We start from the raw sequence: 17036 nt of genomic DNA, 5'->3' as shown, positions 1-17036 counted from the left end.
ATTTGCCACTACCACTGTTCACTTCCTGTGGTGGATTTATGCTAAATCCCGTTATTAGTCTTGCTCTGCAGCTGCCATTGTCTATGAGTAGAAGCAAGGCTGAAAGGCTACAGTCAGCCTTTTATTACACAACATGTGAATGGGGATTTGACCCAATGTCCGACCACTTCCCCCTTCAGTTTTTATGTGAGCTTGCTGAGCCTTCCCCAATAAATCACCAGGTTCCAGTGAACTTTTACTCTTTTTTTTCTCTCCTTTTAACCCCAACTGTGTGTGTGTGTGTGTGTGTGTGTACGTGAGTGCATGTGTCTGTGTGTACTTACAAGCATGCACTTAAAGAATAAACAACACAATTCCATTTCCTTTCCAAATAGTAGATAAAAACCTATTAATTTTATCCAAGTTCTATTGTTCTTCCTCTCCAAGATATATAGGACTCTATTTGATGCCTTCATCTCATCCTATGATTAAAGATGGGAATGCTAAAAATAAATAAATGAGACAGAAACCCAAAGAAAGAATTTATGCTTTAACAACAACTTTAAACAAATGTGATGTGCAAACTGGTCAAGTAGCCATGGGAAAAATTAATATTCCCTACAAAATCCAATGGAGAGTTTCCTAGAATAGCTTTTGAGCCTTCTAACCAAATTTGGTGTCATCTTAAATACAACTTTTTCTTTAAGTAAAATTAACACAAACATTGTCTCTTTAATAAAATGTATACTATTCTAAATTGTTAAATATGTTATAATGGTTTACATTGTGGTACTATTATATATAATATAACCACCATATTTAAGAGTATTTTCAAATTTAAACATTGAATTGTAAAAATTATTATTTTAAGAGCTAAGAAATTCTTATAAATAAAAATAAGATAATGGTAGAGACTATTTCATTTTATATATTCCATTGCTTTGTTTCAAATGATTTCATATACACACCTGTGCTATTGGCTTCTGTTTCAAAACTCTATCAGAATATATCTATGAATATTCACAGCCGTGAACCTTATAGACTTTAAATTTCTAACAGATTTTTTTCTAATACTCACATAAAGCATTATTATGAAAGTCTTTGAAAATCTTACATCAATTGTAAATGTTGTTTGTTCTGACTTTTTTTTGTACAGTAAGTCCTATAAGAAATGCTCATCTAGAGACACACAGATGTTCTGATATATGTCATGCTCAGACGAATTTATATTTTAAAATAGATGTTAGTATGGAGAGATAAATTTGTTATATTAACCAAACCATGAAATACTACGGTAGTGGTTGTAATAAGAATGGCCTTTGCAGGCTCATATGCTTGAATACTTGATTCTCTCTAGGTGGAACTATTTGGGAAGGTTCAGGAGGTTTGGCCTTGTTAGAGGAGGTGTGTCACTGGGAAAAGGCTTTGAGGATTCAAAAGACTTGTGCCATTCCCAGTGTGCCCTCTTTTTTTTTCCTGCTTATAGATTAAGTTGTGAGCACTCAGCTATGTTGACATCAAGCCTTTGCTCTGCCATCATGAGTTCTAACCCTAGGAAACCATAAGCTCAATTAAATACTTTCTTGTATAGGTTGCCCTGATCATCATGTTTTGTCAAAGCTATAGAAAGGTAACTAACACAGAAGAGAGGCCTGGTATTAAAATGAAAGGAGAGGTGCCCTCAGGGCAAGACCCCACTCACCTAAACGTCTAAACTCTTAAATGGGAAAGGACTAAAATTTCCTGTTCCTAGAAAGGAAAGCAAATCAAAGCTTCTATGAGTGTGATTCAGTGGGTGCCAAGGTCCACCGCAGCTTGGTAACCAAATGTGCCAGTGTCATCCACATGCTCTGACGTTAGAGTCCTGATCGATACAGGAGGAAAAGGTCATGGAATCCTCTTCTGTGACTAATGATAGCCACTGAGCCTGGATGTGTGTCAGGGGAGGTCTGGCATGGCTTCATGGCTTCATGGCTTCTCTAAGAAGACATTGGGCAAAGCTGTGGAAGGGAAGCATGGATTACTTTGGACTACTTCAGAGACTCTAGGATTTTGGAGACACCAGAGCCATGAGGCATCTGCCAAGTAGAGCTGCACCCAGGGAGTGAAGTCAGCCCCTTCTCAAGAGAGAGAAATGTGCTGCAGTCAGCAAAGCTAGATCAGAGCCATCTAAGCCCTTTGATATCAGACATGGAGCTACATGCTTTGGAGTTTGCCTTGCTGGGTTTCAGTTTTGTTTACATCCTGGATTTCCTCACTATGTTCTGATTCCTCTTTTTTGGAATGGTTTAGTTGGTACCATTGTATTATGTTGGAAGTATGCAATTCACTTTTTGATTTTATAAGGGGTGATAACTATGAGATTGCCCTGAGTCCAAGAAGATACTTTAAACTTTAAAACAGTGCTGAAACTGTGACAGACTATGGAAACGTTTGAGGTTGGACTAAGTACATTTTGCATTATGATATGGCCAAAAGCTTATGGGGGCCAGACAGTGGAATATGGTAATTTGATGAGAATGGCTCCCCATATGCTCATAAATTTGGATACTTATTCTCCACTTGGTGTATTGTTTGAGAGCTGTGGCATTGTTAGAACAGGTGTGTCACTAGAAGGGCAGGCTCTGGGGCTTCAAAAGCCTTGGGCCATTCTTAGTGTGCCCAGTCTTCCTCCTGTTTGTGGACCACAATGTGGGCTCATAGATGTATTGTTCCTGCCACCCTTCCTTTGCTCTGCCACGGTTGAATCTAACCCTGTAAGAACCATAAACCTAAGTAAATGCTCTATTTTATAAGTTGCCTTGGTCATGGTGTTTCGTCACCCCAATAGAAAAGCAACTAAGACAACCACATAGTCATAGTTTAAAGGAAAAACAGGAGAAGGAAAGAGGAGGTGAAGATGCATGGGTGTCTTAGCAAGGGTTTCTATTGCTGTGAAAAGACACAAGGCCACTCTTACAAAGGAAAAGAGTTAATTGGGGCTGGCTTACAGGCTCAGAGGTTTGGCCCATTATTGTCATGGCAGGAAGCATGGTGACACACAGACAGATGTGGTGCTAGAAGCAGAGCTGAGAGTTCAACATCTGGATTGGCAGGCAGAAGGAAGAGAGAATAGTCCATTGGGCCTGGATTGAGCATCTAAAACCACAAAGCCCATCTCAAGTGACACACTACCTCCAACAAGACCACACCCACTCAAACAGGGCCACACCTCCCAATAGAGCCACTTCCTATGAGTCTATGGGGGCCAATTTTATTCAAAGCACCACATTGGGTATTGGTAATAATTTATTGAATGAAAACGGCAAGTATCAGACAGCATATACAGAACAGAATTGTTAAAAGAAACCCTCTGGACATCTTGTAGATGTTCAGAGACATTTTGGAGAGCTCCATGCCAGCAGGAAAAGGATGCCCATCCATGAATATCTGAGAAGTGACAAAACAGAAAAGAAGGTCTTTGCCTTAAATCTAGTTTGGTATTGGTGCTTTTTCCTCTACAGAGCATTGATCATTTACTATGTTAAATAACTCATTAAAACAAAGGATTAAGGGTGTATGTATGTGAGGGCAGGGTAGGCCCATAAAGAGTATTTATTAAGGTGTCAGTAAACTCTTCATTTTCTGTAAGACTTTTATTCTTGTGTATTATAAATTCATAAGATAGTGTATACCTCATCTCTCTGGATATTCTGTGGAAACTGCTCCATAATGCCTAACATACTATTTTTTAATTTAAAAATGAGAAAAAAATCTGGAACCACTGGTTGTGTTCCAAAGATGCAAACAGTGTGAACCTGAGGGTAGGTATTTGACTTTCCACTACTACAGCAAATACCCCAGATGACCAACTTATATAGACAGGGGTTTATTCAGCTCATGGCTTTATAGGTTGTAGTCTAGGACCTGTTGGCCTCATCACTTTGAGGCCTGAGAGCCTTGGTGTAGGGAATAAAGTGTTCACCTCATAGACAAGAAAGGAAAGAGGCAAAGAGGAGAGGCAAGGACCCCTTGCAAATCACACCCCCGGTTAGCACTGAGTTAGGGGCTGAGCCGTTAACACATGGGCATTGGGGAGACATTGCAAATCCAAAGACACTGCAGTATGTGAGCATCTCTTGACACTGGGGATGTGGTTTGGATGTGGTTAATCCTTTCCAAACCTCATGTTGAAAGTTGGCTGCTGTCGTTGTGATGTTGGGAAGTTGGGTCTTTACGAGGTGATTAAGGATATTAATAAGGACTAAACCATTTCCCAAGCAAGTGAGTTCTCAATTGCCCAGGGTGGCCTAGTTATTGCACAGGGGAACTGGAACTTTCCTGTGCCTTTGCTATAAGATGGCTACCCCTACCCACTCCCTGTTTTGGGTTTAAGACATTTCTCATGAGTTTATTTTAAAAAAAAAGTAAGTGGAGAAAAAAAATTTTAATCACCATTGTTATAACTATAAAATGTATTTTCTGAAATAACTGAACAGCTTGGTCTGATTATGAAATGTCATTATCAGGTATTGATGCCAACAATTGTTTGGTCACTGAAGTCTTGCTTTTTGTTCTAACCTCTGACACAAAGGGGAAGATATCAAGCAGCTTAAGTTTACTTGGATTAAAATTATGTTAGCTTTTGTCAGGCTGACTTCATTAAATTATAAGTTTCTGTTTGACTTTGCAATTTTGGAATTGCTCGAATGGTTCCCATAGGTACCTATGTTTGAATAATTTACCACCAGTAGAATACTTTGGGGAGGAATCAGGAGGTATGGTCTTGTTGGAGAAGGAGTGTCACTGAGTGTTTTTGAGGTTTCAAAAACCTTGAGCCTTCTCCAACCAAGGACCATGCATGGATATAACCTAGAACCTCTGCTTGGATGGAGCCCATGGCAGCTCAGAATCCAAGTGGGTAGCCTAGTAAGTGGAACAGGGATTGTCTCTGACATGAATTCAGTGGCTGGCTCTTTAACCTCCTTACCTCCGAGGGAGGAGCAGCTTTGCTAGGCCACAGAGCAGGACACTGCAGCCAGTCCTGAAGATACCTGATAAGCTAAGGTTGGATGGAAGGGGAAGAGGACTTAGAGAGGGGCAGGGAGGAGATGGGGTGGGAGGGTGGGATTGGGAGGGAATTAGAGAGGGGACAATAGCTGGAATAAAAAGTAAATAAATGGTAATTAATATAAAAAATTAAAAATTAAAAACAAACAAACAGCAAAAACCAAAAAAAAAACCAAACCAAAACAATAATCTTGAGACCTTCTCAGTTTGCTCTGTGCCTCCTGTTTGTGGTTTAAGAGTTCAAGGTCAGTGTAGGCAAGTAGGCACTGTAGCAAGGTTCTGTCTCAAAAGAAAAGTTGAATAAAATAAAATAGAATTCTATTTTACCCCCAGCTGCTCTAATCTGCTCTAATATATTGGATAGCACCCTCAGGCCCTTTCTGAGCAAGCACTGTTGGCCTTCTGATTGTGGTTGTCTTTGGATCATTCACTAAAGAACTGCTATGATTTTAAACTCATGAAGAAACTCTCCTATACATTTCTCCCTTAAATACATTTAAATTAATCCTCAAGGAAAAAATAATTGCAGTGAGTTTCATGTTGAATGTCTTGACCATTTTCAATTTTAAAAAATCCTATGTAATGGTGGAGTTAATTACTTTTTCAGCAGAAGGTTAGAAGAGTCACTAGACTGAATGAAATATTATTCCTGGTCAGAATGAAAAGAAAAATATATGTGTGCGTACATGTGTGTATGTGCATGTGTGCACGTCAGTGTGTGTGTGTGTGTGTGTGTGTGTGTGTATGTGTATAAAATGATTGATGACAAAATTATTTAAACCTCGATCATTCATCAGTTTTCCTTTAACCCACGCAAGTACTTGCTACCTTCTCACTGGCAGTTAAGAGCCGTCCACCACACTTTATGGATCAGAGTCCCATGTCTGAAGGTTTATGATATGAAGGTTTATCATTTCAGGTACTATGACATGGTTGAGCCAACTCTTATTTTCAAGTCTTTTTGTTGTTGTTTCTTGAAGACAGTTATAGAGGTGTGGGCTGGGGAGAGATCAAGGTTGACAAATTGCTTATCTGTACACATGGAGACCTGAATTTAACCCTGAGTACCCACACTTACTCCTAACATTAAAGAGGCAGAGACAGCTGGATCCCAGGGACACACCAGCCCACCAGCCTAACCTACCTGACGATCATCAGTTGAGCAAGAAACACTGTATAATTTTAAAAGAAATATTAGATGAATAGCTGAGGGGCGTGGACCTCTGGCCACCACGGATGTGTGCACACATCAACTGAAGATTATTTTGAATCACAATTGTGATTTGAATGTGCATACAGATAATATATTACCTGTTAATTTCTAAGAAGTTGTTCACTTTCATGTGTGTGAGATGATGGAGCTGGAAGGTGGTGTGCTTCAGACCTGGCACAGACAGATGCACGTTCCCCAGCATTCTTTCCTCCCCACCTGCTGCAGAGCATCGCTGACATACCCCTGCCCTCTGCCCTCAACTTCCTAGGACAAGGGCTTTCCCTTCCCCTTCATCATAAAATCTGAGCATTTTGGTGCTCCCTCTCTCTCTTTCTCTCTCTCTTTCTTTTTCTCTCTCCCCCCTTGTGTGGCAAACAAGAGCTGCTTCCAATGAACCTGCATTTATATGCTTTAACTTGCCTTGCATGAGAAGCAGTCCAGTGTCCTAGTCCTCATTCCTGCCTCGTCACCCCTCCCTACCTCCTTATTACTATTATTTTTTTAATTATAGGAAAAGGGAGGAATGTTAGGATACAAGTTGAAGCACTAGTCCACTAGTAGGTTGCTTAGCAACCTGACGTCATCAGTCATCACCAGGTGTGTTCACTCTAGATATAAAGGACTGGCCCATCACTGTACTCTCTTTTGCTTTTGTTTCTCTCCCCTTCCCTGGGCGGCCCGCCGTTTCTCCCTCTGTCTCTCTGTCTCTCCACCTCCATACAATAAATCTCTTCATACCAGATCGGTTGTGTGTGAATTTTAAAATGTTATTACAGAAGGTCTTGTCTGCAGCCAGTCTGAGTCCAAGCATCTCTGAGGGAAATGGGTACTCTTCTTATATCACTGCAACATAGAGAATTTAAATGCTCCTGAGAAGGTGGACTGGGTGGCTGCCAATGGCCCTTCTAATGTCAATTCTATTTTCATATGAATTTATGTTTTTGAATATCTGGTTGAGATGGAGGAGTCTGGATCAGTGATATAGACCACCCAATATCAGTTGTGGAATATAGAAGGGAAATACACAGTTGCAAAGTTAAGAAGGATAACTGATTCTCTGTAGAGAGTGTACATGTTAGATTATATGTATATATATAATCTTGTTAGCATAAGTATGGAGGTAAACTAGAGGATTACAGGGAGACTGGGAACTGACAGTCAGATCCTTAAAATTACTTATCCCTAAGTCTGCATGTAACCAGTGCAGACAGAAACATAGAAAGTCCCATCCGCACTGGGCTGTTACGTTCATCTTGGGAGAGCAATTGATTAGCCTTTACCTCAGAAATTTCTGCAGAAAATCAACGGCACGATTTAAAAAGTGCCGTCACTTTCCAGAATCTCCTGCACTGAAGTTGTCTAGTAACTTATGCGCAAATGTGAGTTGTGACTGTAAGTCTGGACCTCTGTATGAGACTTCAAAGATTGGTGTGTTCACAGACTCTGAAGTGACTATCTATGACCGTTTGTTTACTGTGAGATTGACAGGAGTCTAGCAACCCCTTACAGCCTATGAGGCAAAAATTACTACTCCACTTTATAGAAATATATCATACTTGCACAGATTAGGTTATTTATGTAAGGACATGTGCTAAAAGATGGAGCTTCAATCCAAGGTTTCCTTTGGTACTATATATTGTTAAAAATCTGCTTTCCCAATGTGCTACAGTGTACACACCTTTCACCCCAGTGTTAGGGGGAGAAAGCAGGGAGATATCTGTGAGTGTGAGGTCAGCCTGGCCTACAAAGTGAGTTCTAGAACAACCAAGGCTATCTTGAGAGACCCTGTCTCGAAAAATCAAAACAACAAACTGCTTTCTCAAAAATAAAATAAGAATCTTTAGGGGGGAAAATGCTTTTTTGACCTTTACTTTGGATTGTGCACATCTAATTCAATGGAGAGCAAAATTTCTAGTGTATGCCTTTCATGAGTCATTTTGATACAAAATGAGAAATGACTTGTGCTCTAGTCTCTTCTTCCCCAGCTTCCTCGCCCTCCCCTTTCCCACGTAGTCATGGATATGCTGAACCCATGAGGGTGCGCCTTGAGGTGAAAGCACTTTTGAAAATGTGAACTCCTGAGTCACTGTGCCAATCAAATGTAATAGCTGGATGTCAAGTTGGGTTTTTAATTCTTCTTGGTGTTAGCCATAGCAAAAAGCAGCTTCATTGTGTATCATTGGCTTATTAATTTTGTTTAAATATACCATTTTCTTTCAAGGATATTTTTCATGCTTAGGTTATTATAACATTGGTTTAAATTCCGTAGCTCAGTGTGGCACCAAATGTCTTCCCAAACACACCCATGTCTTTATCCCAGAGCTTTTATTTTTAATTAAAAATGTTTTTGCATTATTGTGTATGCACACTGTATGTGGGCACATATGCCACAGAGCACAGGTGGAGATTAGAAGAAAACTTGTGGATTTGATTCTCTCCTTCCACTTTCATATGGGTTTCAAGGATTGAACCCAGGTCTCTAGGCTTGCTTAGCAAGCACCTTTACCTCCCTCCCCCCAATCCATCAGACAGGACAGGGTTTCTCTGTGTAGCCTTGGCTGTCGTGCACTCACTTTGTAGACCAGGCTGGCCTTGAACTCACAGAGATCTGCCTGCCTCTGCCTCCCAGAGTACCAGCATTGTGTACCACCATGCCTTGCTGTACCTCTACCTTCTAAGGCATGTCTCTGGCCCCAGGAAGTTCTAAATATGTTACTGTAGGGGCAAAAAAGCTGTAGGCTTGTGTGTGATTGGCTCCCTAGTTTCTCTCAGACGCTTTGCCATAGCAACGCAGAAACGACTGATGCAGGGTTCAAAGCGGCATGGTATAAAAATAAAGTTTTCTGATTCATGCTTTATGCTCACAGAATTAAATACATTCATTTAAAATACATTCCCATTTTGCGCATAGATGCATACATAAATAGATTTATAGTGCTAGACCTTGCTCAAGTTTTGTGTGAAAATGCCTCTCTTATGCTCAGGCTAGACTGCAGTTGAACTCTAGTGCATTTCTGCCTTAGGACCTCTTCCTCTTTGCATGAAGGTCTAGATCCAAGGACTTCCTGGCATTGGGTATAACAAATGAAAATTCTTTTTTTCTGACGTGTAGCTTTCCATCCCTAATAAGCTAATATTTTCCCACTTTTGCTGGGAATCCTTAGCTTTTGTCTTCATCGGTGATATCTTGAGAATTTCACAAGGATGCTTGTTTGGTTCTAGGTTTTTGTTCCCTTGTGTCCTGGAAGATATGATGAACTCTTTCAACCTAGAGTTGTATATTTGCTACTTGGGAATTTTAACACATATATTGTAATTTTTTTTTTTTGGCCCATTTCCTATGAGAAGGGAGGAAGAGAGAACCAGATTCCCCAGAACTGGAGTTATAGGCTCCCGTGAAGTGCCCTCTGTGGTTGCTGGGAACCAAACCTGGGTTTTCTATAGTAACAATAAGTGTTCTTCACCCTCTCGAGTCATCTCTGCAGCCTTCTTTCTAACTTTTTGTGACTGCGGCTGCTCAGCTGTCTAGGGATAGGCATGTACTCTGGTGGTAGTCATACTGACCTACTGTGCATAAAGCCGGAATTTTGAGCTTTCTGGCAGGCTCCTCTGTGTCATTTATACTTACTTTCAATGACAGTATTCATAGTGCTACATTTTGAAAGATTCGGCTCTGCCTTGTCTTCTTTTCAAACTACTCATTATTTTTATTGTGTTGTATTGTTGAGACAGGGTCTCATGTGGCCCAGGCTGTCCTGCAACTTATTCTGTAACAGATGACTTTGACCTTTTGCTTCTCCTCCCTCTGCCACCCTGTATTTATATGAGTCATGAGTCACCAGTACTAGCTGTTGGATCTACATATGTATGAATCCTATTTTTAACCTCTAAGAACTCATGTTTCTTTTTCTTGGGATGCTCCTATTTTCATAGTTTCAGAAAGAAGCCCTGATAAAACAACTAAAAGTTCAATGGTCTTTCCTACCTTTAACTGATTTTTTTTTTTTTTTAAGGTAACAAAGTTGTGTTGCCCAGCTTTTAGGAATGCAGATTTTTGGCTTTCAGTCTCCGCTCCAACACTTATTAACCAGATGGTTTTGAAGAAGTAGTTAAATTTCTATGTCCCTTAGTTTCCTGAGTTGTAAAACAGTGACTATAATAGTACCTACCTCCCTGAGGGAGATTTAAATCCCACAAGATGAAATACATTAAAAAAAAAAAAAAAAAAGTAAAGACACAAAGCAGTATCTGCTGCGTATTATTGCGGTTATTCATGTGGTTGCATGCTCTTCCTTGAGGAGGAAGAAAGCCTTCTTAATTTCAGGTGCTAAAAGCGACCACAGCTACTGCAAGCGTTTTCACAGTGCCTCTTCCCACAGAGAGGAGGGCGGCTGGGAACACCGAAGCATTAAGTAGCTCACCTGGCTGACTTTACAACACCAGGCAGGCAGAAAGCCAGAGGTCAGCTGGGCTCTCAGATGCCAGGGTGACTGAGGTTTATCCTCTTCCGTACTGGAAGCACCGGCTTCAAACAGGAAGCTTGCTCACTTTTTCAAGATAAAGCCCTACAGTGGTTAGCCTGGAGGTAAACGCGGGCTTGCAATTCCAGTTTTTCTGCCTGCTGGTGGGATGGGCGGTGGAGCCTGTGAAGTGGAGAAGGCTTTAGGCCGAAGTTGTTTTTCTCTCTCCACTTTAGCTCCTTTTTCTGCTCCCCTCCCCCCGTCGATCCGCGACGCGTCGGGAGACTGGCCTAAGTGGACATCTGTGGAATGTGGACGCCTCCGGGTCAGCCCCTTTCAGACGCTCCTGGCAGGAATGTGTAGGGATCTCTTATCAGGCCGTGGCCTACACCCTTTTCTACCTTCCTTTCATTGTTATCAGCTTATCCCTCTTTACTTCCTTTCAGCTTTTTCAGTGTGCTGTGGGGGAGGGCAGGGTTGTGACTCATGAGAGATATATTTGAGTTTAAAATAAAACATTAGCCCCCCCCATCCTCCCACTTTTGTCTCATTGAATTTGCATTAACTGTTAAAATTTTTCAAACGAAGAAGACAAATATTCCAGGTTTACATATGAAAAGAAAAAGGGAAAGTTTCAGGCCACATAACTAGTAAGCAATTAACACCAATACTCAAATCCAGGTTTTTGACGATTAAAACAAACAACTCCAAATCCGAACTGATGATTGGAGACACAATTTGAGAACGAACATGATAAGTACTTAAGAGAAAATAAATTGTCAGTCATACGGATCTTGAAACTATATAGACAAATTACTAAAATTACTCTCTAGCGTTTTAAAAGGTAATGAAAGTTTTGTTTTGGAGTACTGTTGATGGTGTTTGAGTTTTGTGACATGGAGGGGTTTAGGTCCTAAGCCTCGAACACACGGTGTTGTGTATTCTCCCTTTATCAGTAGTTCTGGCCAGTGTTCATGACTTGTTCTGCTTTCAGCATCTGGACCTCAAAGAGACCAGAAGTTTCCATTCCTCTTGAGGATCCTCTGGACAAAGCCCTCAGCCCTGTTTTCTCCAATCAAATGTATGATGTATGTAAATATAGAATCAAAGTTAGTCATAACAAAACTACCTGGTGAATTAATGCTGAAAGTTACCAGAATTTTCTTTCTTTTCTTTTCTTTCTTTCTTTTCTTTCTTTCTCTCTCTCTTTTTTAAAATTTTTATTAATTACCCTTTATTCACTTTGTATCCCCCCTGTAGCTCCCTCCCTCTTACCCCCCGCCCTCCCCCTTCTCCACACATGCCCCTCCTCAAGTCCACTGATAGGGGAGGTCCTCCTTTCCTTCTTTCTGATCCTAGTCTATCAGGTCTCATCAGGAGTGGCTGCCTTGTCTTCTTCTGTGGCCTGGTAAGGCTGCTCCCCCCTCAGGGGGAGGTGATTAAAGAGCAGGCCAATCAGATTATGTCAGAGACAGTCCCTGTTCTTATTACTATAGAACCCACTTGGACCTGAACTGCCATGGACTACATTTGTGCAAGGGTTCTAGGTTATCTCCATGAATAGTCCTTTTTTCTTTCTTATGCCCTGTCTGTCTGTCTTCTCTTTTCTTTCTCTTTCTCCCCCCTCTTTCTTTCATTCTTTTATTATTATTATTTATTATATTTATTATTATTATTATTTTTTTTTTTACAGGATCTGTCTATGTGGCTCTGACTGTCCGGAAAATATGTAAACCAGGCTGCCCTTGAACCTGTCACATTTTCCTTTTATAAAACAGTAAGAAAACTGTTACACACAACAAGTCAACCATTCCTTGGACTTTGCATGGAGAAAATGAATATGTTTTATATAGTAAAGGCTACATGCTGTTTTCACTAATCATTTCTTTTCAGAAATGAAGAGATTATTTACTATTTACCCAATGAGTCTAGATGCCCCTCAGTCTCCTGGTTGAAGGAAAATAAATTATATGCTATTGATCACCAAGTTACTATTTTTTTTTTTTTTGAGGAAGTTGATAATCTTAGAATTTGTGAAGAATTTCTCTGGAAGATAAAGCTTCTATATTTCTTCAGAATATTGATGGCTGCAACTCTATATCTTCCTCAGGATTATTACATGACCACAAGATAGAAATTTTGTGATTATTTTTATTTCTCCTACCAAGGTTTTGACAATATGGCTGGGCTGTTCAAAAATATTTATCAGAGGCTAGAGAGATGGCTCAACAATTAAGAGTAGTGACTGCTTTTCCAGAGTGTTAGTATTTATATAAAAATGCCACTCACACAACCAATATTAAATCCAATGAGGTTTATTGGATGGAGATGGAGAGAGAGAAGAAAAGAGAGTGAAAGAGAGAGACACGGGGGTGGGAGGTATCCCCTGACAGAGAAAGGGAAGAGAAAGGAAGAGAAGAGGAGAGCAAGAGAGTGAAAAAAGTAAGTCAATGGTAACATGGTGGGGTCGTTCTTTTATGGACCAACTGAACCGTGCTTGCCAGATGTTACTACCTGTTGGGAGACACATGATGACATCCTAGGTTACTAGGCAACCCAGAAGCAGGGTGCCTAAATACTAACACACAGACCAGGGATGGGTTCCTAGTACTAAAGTCCCAGGGAATTTAACACCCTCTTCTGACCTCCTCTCTTACTGCACAAATGTGTTGCACAGACACACATGCAAGCAAACCACCAGTACACATAAAATAAAATCACGTAGAAAATATTTAGCAGCTTGCACATAAATCAAATTTAAAAACTAAGAATATAAATATTCTGAGAAATAAATGGTAGAAGAAAGAGAAAATTTCCTAACTCAATGTGGAAAGCCAAATTTCTAATGAGATAACTTTGACACATTACAAACTCTTAGAAAACCCAAGGGTTACTTGTTTGCTTTGCAATGTCTTCAGAAGTGCCCTTCCTTCCAAAACTGTTGATTTACTACTCAAATATAGCACCTAGCTGATATGCTGAATAAAATTTTAATTGACAGGTGACTTCTGTCTTTTCTAGTGAAATCTTTTATTAGCCAACTGTTCCATTTGTTAACATTGTTATAGTTTCCTTATTTGAGTTTAGAAGTCTGTGTAAGCATCAGACGTAAGAAATAAAGCTGAGGTTTTATAAAGTCAGTGACTACAGTGAACGATGAAAGAATAGCCATGTGTGTTAACAGCCAGTGCTGTAGCCAAAACATGTCGGCTCACATTCTTCATTTCTCCTAAGCGGCATTTCTTGTGAAAGGTTTTGTTTGTGTTGCTACAATCAGAGAAGAATGCACTCAAAGGTAAGTTGGACATTGACAGTTTTTCTGAGAGAATAAAAGCACACTCTCTAACCAACACTGCAGTCTTAGCTCAGAATTCAACCTGAAGTTTGAGACACAAAGCATTTTAATTTGCTGCTTATGACACAGCAGCTCCCGATTCTAAAAGGACATCTGGGAAGCTGGAAGTTGCTACAGAACAATTCACTTACAGAGGATGGGCCAACCATCACTGCAGGAGAATCAGGCATAATTTTATACCTAGTTCAGAATGACGTATTTCATGGAGGAGGAGAGGGAGGGGGAGGGGGAGGGGGAATAAAATAGAGTGGTGACTTGAGTGTGCTCAAATGCTTCACTTTTCTTTCTAATGATTTAATTGAAGCCCAAAGAAAGCCCCACAGTGCTGATGCTACACTAGAGTAAAATATGTTTTATTTGGTTGGTTTACTTCTAAACCCTGTCTATAAATGAGAATGGAATCAGCCCAGATGCTTCCCAAATTTGCAGCTTAAATGTGTTTCAGATTATGCCTTCAAATATATACAATTCAGTTAACTTGTTTAAAAAAAAAAATTGATTCCCACTGAGCAGCCCCACCTTGAAAAAACTGATTTTTATCTAAGTATGTAAACTTTTACTTTTCCCTTGAACACACACACACACACAGAGAGAGAGAGAGAGAGAGAGAGAGAGAGTTTCACATTGAAACTGAAGCTGTAAATGAAGGCCTGCAGTCTCTGTCTGGTTCTAGTTACAAGGTCTGTTTGTTGACATCCCAGATGAAGGCCTGCTGTGTCTCTGGCTCCGTCTACTTCATTTCCCCTCTAATTAGGCTTTGCCTTCAATTAAGTTAATGATGCAACTTTTCCTATAGATCATTTGCCCTTTCAATCAATTAACAGAATATGAAGGGTGCATCCCTCCTTGGCTTGGGATTCATTTGCCTCAGGGCAAACTCCTGGGCTCCCAGAAGTCCACATAAGCAAAAGCCGGAAGCTCACCATATCACATATTGTCCCTGAGACAATTGGGCCTCATGGTAGCTTTTCCTAACTTGCCTTTCCTTATTGATTTGTGCCACCATAAAGAATGCCCTATACCAGGTCAAAAATAAAAATAAATAATAATAACAATAATGAATGTGTTGTGATAGAAGTCAGTTTGAAAATAAATTCAGGGTAGATATAGATGCCTGCAATGTCAAAGGAATGATGAAATACGCACAGCGCGCACACACACACACACACACACAAATACATTTCCACAGCTACTGAATTGATCTGGTCAAATTTCTGTCATTAACAGATGAAAACAAAGAGATTCTTGTCAGAAAAGATACCACTGTTTTCATAACCTGTACATGAAAATCTCACAATGGATTTTAAAATAACATGATTTTTAAATAACAAAAATAACCTTCATGAGATTGTTACACATGCCCTTGGCACCAGTATTTGAATGCTACAAAGACCAAGACTTCAAAATAAGGCCAGAGAATATTTTCTTAAAATGTGTAAAGAATATGTTATAAAAGAAAAGCATACACACTTGGTAGTTAACTCAAAGGCAGGATTCGAATAAACATAGCACCGCAGATGAAAAATACATAATGCCATCATGAATCTTCTCTAGCACATTGTTTTACATAATGGAAGGTAGTTGTTACTTAGACAAAGATATGTTTTCATTTATTCTTTATTCCTGTAATATGTGATGTCCAGTTTTAGTAAAATAGAACTTACTTTGCCCTTCAGCTTTACTAACGTATAGCTGACAAATTAAAATTAAAAATTTAAGGTGTTAGCTATTCTGTTGCAACATTTGATTTTGTTGTTGATACAGTGAGTGCGTGAGTTCTTTTAAGGCATTTCAAGCATAATATAGTCTTGTTACGGGAGGAGGTGGGAGTGAGAGCGAGAGAGCTCGCGCGAGAGAGAGCTGTCTTTGAACATGCACTAATCTGCTTCTGCCTCCCAAGTGTTGGGTTACAGGTGTCGGCCACCATGCTTAACCATAATACATTTTTATTAACTATCATCACTATGCTGCCCACTAGCTCTCAAGAGCGTCTGATTGAATAACTACGATTTGGTACTCCTTTCCCCTGTCTCAACCACTCTGCTGTTGATAGCGACCCTCCATTCCTAGGACACTGGACCTTTTAGACTCCATTGAGAACTACTTAGAATTTGATGGAAAGTTCAGGTAAAAATAACTAACTAACTAACTAAATAAATAAATATTTTTTAAAAGCTTCTACTAAAATATTTTTAAAATGTTGCATTGCTAAACTGTTATTTAAATAGATTTAATTCACTTCTTTCTTACTGAATTAAGTATATCAGGGAAGAAGCCTATCCCAAAGCAGGGGGTTTAGATGCAACCCTAGGAATGCTTTGCAACTGGAAGGATTATAAGTTACATACACTGGACATGGAAGATTCTTCTATGTCAAGTATGAAATTATTTCATTGTTCTAAAGGGATGAGAGAACCCCCAGGCTGCTCTTTTGAATTCCCAAGAACATTTTTACTTCAGTTTGTTTGCCTGTGTGGATCTGAGTATTATTTGTTTTGTGCTCTAATCTCCAGCAGGCAGAGGGCATACCGTACCAGAACAGCCTTCCACATGGAGAATGGAGGCTGAGCATGTAGGTAGCTTTACATTTCATGTTATAAATAAGAGTTAGTCTAAAGAAAGCAGGCGATCATGGAAAAGTTTAAAACACTCTGCAAGTAACAAGCTCCATGTCGTTTGCCAGCTTTAGATTCTCAGTTAAGTTCCGTATATGAGTAAAGACATAAATAAATTTACCTGGCTATCACACTCACTTAAATTCAAGCCCAGTATGTCAAAACCTTAACTCATGAATTCCCCTAAAAAACACTTTTTTTTTTCCTCCTCATTATTTCATTGGTAGCAATGTTTTTGCCACTCAAGAAAAGAATCACTAACATTTTTAAGGATAGGGAGATACAACCTGTCTAACAATGATCACTTCAGCCTGGAAAAGGAAATGATTTAATCCAAGATAAAAATCAATTAGGGGTATGGTGAC

General features: G+C 39.7%; 1 long non-coding RNA gene across 1 annotated transcript in view; it reads left to right on the top strand.

Annotated features, from left to right (window-relative positions):
• The window catches only part of LOC132656654 (uncharacterized), a 55065-nt gene extending 42385 nt beyond the window's left edge, over nucleotides 1–12680 (top strand). The window contains exons 4-5 of the long non-coding RNA XR_009594374.1: nucleotides 11696–11789; nucleotides 12395–12680. This is a non-coding gene — a long non-coding RNA (uncharacterized LOC132656654). The remainder of the gene's footprint in view (nucleotides 1–11695; nucleotides 11790–12394) is intronic.
• The last annotated feature ends 4356 nt before the right edge of the window (nucleotides 12681–17036 follow it).

The sequence above is a fragment of the Meriones unguiculatus genome, chromosome 9 (assembly GCF_030254825.1).
Source record: "Meriones unguiculatus strain TT.TT164.6M chromosome 9, Bangor_MerUng_6.1, whole genome shotgun sequence".
Taxonomy (NCBI): Eukaryota; Metazoa; Chordata; class Mammalia; order Rodentia; family Muridae; genus Meriones; species Meriones unguiculatus.
Note: the sequence above shows the minus strand (reverse complement) of the source record. Positions and strands in the feature narration are given on the sequence as shown.